The sequence below is a fragment of the Pinus tabuliformis genome, chromosome 4_2 (genome assembly GCF_031772625.1).
Source record: "Pinus tabuliformis cultivar Carrire ecotype Pingquan chromosome 4_2, CPIR1, whole genome shotgun sequence".
Lineage (NCBI taxonomy): Eukaryota > Viridiplantae > Streptophyta > Pinopsida > Pinales > Pinaceae > Pinus > Pinus tabuliformis.
Window position 1 is genome coordinate 377,484,516 of NC_142304.1, and position 4,483 is coordinate 377,488,998.

The following is a 4,483-nucleotide window of genomic DNA, read 5'->3' on the forward strand; positions in this document are numbered from 1 at the left end:
AGGTGGAAGTCACTAATAGAGCTTTGGAAGGGATTTTGACCAAGGTGGTGAGCGACAACAGAAAAGATTGGGCAGATCGATTGGTTGAGGCACCTGGGCCTATAACACCACCTGGAAAACCACCACAGGGTTCAAACCCTATGAGCTGGTCTATGGGAAGAAGGCTCTGCTGTCAATAGAATTTGAATATAAGACATTAAGGATGGCAGCTCAGATGGACCTAGATCTGAGAGACGGCAAGATTCTTCTATTTGCTTTGGAACGCTTATACGAGCTAATATGAGGACTGGTGGCCTGACAAGTGCTGCGGTGACATCATCCTTGCTAGAGTCGGTTGAGAGTAGTGATCTTATTGCATATGGTTTAATACCAGAGTCTACTGGACGATTTCTTGTTCTTGTTAGCCTCTCAACGATTGACTGAAGACCAACTTGTTCAGGTGCTCATGGAGCCTAAAACTGCACTTAAAACTCTCAGAATGTGAACCGCACAGATCCCTTCTTGGTCGTCTGCAGATGCTTCAGCGTCGTTACCATCCTCAGCGCGCTCCTCTGTGTTGTTATAAACGTGCTCTCAGCCATTCATTTAAAAATGGTGAAGATGTCTTTGATGGCATCCTCTGGGGTTATACAGTGCTTATTTCGCTATTTGTGGTGGTCGCAGAGACTGAATGGAAGTGGATTTAGAAGTTTTGGCGAATTCTGGAGTATTGGGTGGAAAGAGGAATGCTTCAAATATTTTTTTCTGTCAAGACAAGAGCTCTGTCTGAAGGAGAAGTTAACAAGGCCCGCTACATGCCACCGAATTCATTTGTCATTCATCAACCTATGGAGCAGAGAGCATCTGTCGAGCCATTACGATTCAATTCCCAACAGAAGCAGCAGTCTTTTCATTTGGTTTGACTGTTCAGGAGTGGAATACAGATACATCAGTTGCAGGAGCTGGGGAGAAGTTGGCTAATGGTTCAAGTGATTCATCTTGGAAACTTAACAAGTTTGATAAGAAGATTGAAGCATCATCTGCAAAAATGTATTTCCACTATTATGGGCAACTTCTTCACCAGCAGAACATGTTGCAAGATTATGTGCGGACAGGGTCATATTATGCCGCAGTCATAGAAAACCGTATAGATTTTCATGGTCGCATTGTGGTTGATGTGGGGGCTGGAAGTGGAATTCTCTCTCTGTTTGCAGCACAGGCTGGTGCAAAGCATGTCTATGCTGTGGAAGCGTCAGAAATGGTAGATTATGCACGCAGACTTGTTGCTGGAAATCCATCTTTGGGTCAGCATATAACAGTGATCAAGGGGAAAATTGAAGAGGTTGAGTTGCCAGAGAAAGCAGATATTCTAATATCAGAGCCCATGGGAACATTATTACTCAATGAAAGAATGCTAGAAACATATGTAATTGCGAGGGACAGGTTCCTTGGTCCTACTGGAAAAATGTTTCCCACTATGGGCAGGATACATATGGATCCTTTTAGTGATGAGTATCTATATGTTGAAATTGCAAATAAGGCTTTGTTTTGGCAACAACAAAATTACTATGGTGTTGACTTGACACCATTGCATGGTTCTGCGTTTCAGGGCTATTTCTCCCAGCCTGTTGTAGACGCTTTTGACCCAAGATTGCTTGTGGCCCCTCCTATCTCTCACACAATTGACTTTACAAAGGTCAAGGAAGAAGAGTTGTATGAAATTGATATTACCTTGAACTTTACTGCATCTGTGGGCACTCGAGTTCATGGCCTAGCATGTTGGTTTGATGTTTTATTCAATGGAAGTGTTGTACAACGATGGCTGACTACTGCACCTGGAGCTCCAACTACACACTGGTATTGCAACGAAGACAGTGAGCCCAGATGTTTATGTGTTTGATTACAACAAGCATCCATCAAAAGCTCCTCAAGAAAGGGTTTGCAATCCTGAACCGATATTGAAAGGTCATTCTAATGAAGGATATGGTTTGTCATGGAGTCCTCTCAAAGAAGGTTACCTACTAAGTGGTTCAAACGATGCACAAATATGCTTGTGGGATATAAATGCTGCATTTGGAAAGAAAGTGCTTGAAGCCAATTAAATATTGAAGGTTCATGAGGGGACAGTTGAGGATGTTACAGGGCATTTGAAGCACGAATATCTTTTTGGCTCTGTTGGAGATGATTGTCATTTGCTCATATGGGACATGCGTACACCTGCACCTAACAAGCCTCAACAATCAGTTGTAGCTCATCAGAGTGAGGTTAACTCTTTGGCCTTTAATCCGTTCAATGAGTGGCTGTTGAGAAAATAAAGCTCAAGACAGTCAGAGTTTAGTATTGAAACTGTGATTTTTGGGAACAACTCAGCAGTTTCGTAGCGCGCTACGAAACTGCTGAAGCTGCATAATTAATGATTGGTGAACCAAATTTTGAAGACTTTCCTATCAGCATTAAAAAAAGTTTTTGTGTCAATACACATGCACATGGGAAAAGCTTACAACACACGAAAGACGTGGCACTCATTACTAATTCAAGAAAATTAACATGGCTAATTACTTCCGAATATCTTTGAGGAAAACAAAGGCATAAAAACAGGGACACTTTCCTGTTTCTCAGCAGAGGTAAATGGATACGACATTAAGGACCAGTAAGAAGCTTCGAGCACCTACCACAGCCAACCTAAAAGAGACCACTTGTCAGGGAATAAATCTTGATTGTAATAAATGCTATGTTCAGCATGATGTAGAATTAGAATCCTAATTGTTTTAGGTTTCTAAAGCTATCAATTAGTAGTCAGTTGAATTTATTAGTTAGTTAAAGGGTTAATAGGTGTCATTAGTAGTAGACTTCGACTTCCCCTCATGCTTGAGGAGGAATCTCGATCAGTTAGAATAAGAACTCTATATATAGTTGAAACAGCAATGTAATCAAGGTTGGAAAATTTTATGATACAGCTTGTATTTGGCTTATATAAAGACTCATTTCAGTAATATAATTTTGACTTTACTTCTCAGGATTCATGAGGGATTTCTATTGTTCAGAATATGTGATCTTGTTCTTTCCATAATTTTTACAATGGTATAGATGTATAATCACTCAGAACTCACTGAATGTGCTCTGATTTCCTGTATGCATTTATAAACTGTGGTCCTATATGAGTTATGTTCTGAATATCTAAATGCTGAGTGCCCTGACTTCTATGTAAGGTTGAGTTCACTGTTATATTGAGGTGTTGTTGACTCCATAAGCCCAATGGATAGATGCTTAATGTTTTTCCAGCATTCATATTTTTCACAGTTGTTCTATAAGAGTTAGCCATCTTAGCTTTAATCAAAATCATTAATCCTTTAAGAGAGAGCCCTCTCAGGTTGAGGAGGCTAAGCCTCAGCCTAAAGTAGGTTTGAAATAGTTACTTAGAGTCAACCTGACCAGCAGCCTATCAGGGTCTGATTTTGAGATAACACCTGCCAGGCCATCTAACACTTGATCTATGAGAGGCAAAGGGAAATGGTCCTTCTTAGTCACCTTGTTTAGTTCCCGATAATCTACACAGATTCTCCACTTCCTATTTTTCTTTGGCACTAGCACCAAAGGAGAGACCCATTCGCTATCAGAGATGGGATAGATGAATCCTGTATCTAGCAACTTTTGCAGTTCTTCTTTGACAATGTCCTTAAGGGATGGATTCATCCTCCTTTAAGGCTGCCTGACTAGCTTACAATCTTCTTTATTGTAAATGTGATGAGTACAGACTGAAGGGTGGACTCCCTTCATCTCCTTATAGCTCCAAGCAAAGGCATCCAAGTGATTTTCCAATAAGCTACACAGTTTTTTCTCCGGAGAGGTGGATAGGGATGAGTTGATCCTCAAGGTTCTTTTTGGGCTGAATTCCACATTCTTGACTTGGAGAGAGGTTGGATCAGCCACATAGAGATCAACTAAAGGATTGGCTTGGGTTTCTTCCACCAACTCTTCTAATGGCAACACACTGGGAGGTGGATTCTGAATCAAGTTTTCAATAAGCTCATCCTCAGTTTGTGGGCCCCCCATGGTAGCCTCTACTGTACACAATGGTGCAAAATAGACTTCATCCTCATCTTCCTCCTCCAACCAGAGAGGTAATGTTCTAACAGAGGTTGGGCAGGAGGATATAAGACTAGCTATTTGGACATATGCCCATTCTTGATTGTCATGTTCCCAGCTCAACAACTAATGTAGGCATTTGCAGTAGCCAACCAAGGTCTTCCCAGGATGAGAGGATACCCAGTGAGCTTTGCCTTTGGCTGGAGAACCAGGAAATCAGTAGGGTACTCCCAGGAATCAATAGAGACCATTACATCTTCCACAATCCCCTCAGGGGTCACGGTGGAGTGGTCTGCTAACTGCAGTACTGTTGTGGTCTTTCTCAGGGAACCCTGAAGGTTGAGCTTGAGCATAGTGTCCCTGGTCATCACATTAATGGCAGCCCCTAGATCAATCAGGGTATGGGGGATTACGGTGC

The 4,483-nt window shown here is 41.7% G+C and overlaps 1 pseudogene; it reads left to right on the top strand.

The window, feature by feature from the left end:
- The first annotated feature begins 821 nt into the window (after positions 1-821).
- LOC149169509 (putative histone-arginine methyltransferase CARM1 pseudogene) lies at positions 822-1,879 on the top strand (annotated as a pseudogene).
- The last annotated feature ends 2,604 nt before the right edge of the window (positions 1,880-4,483 follow it).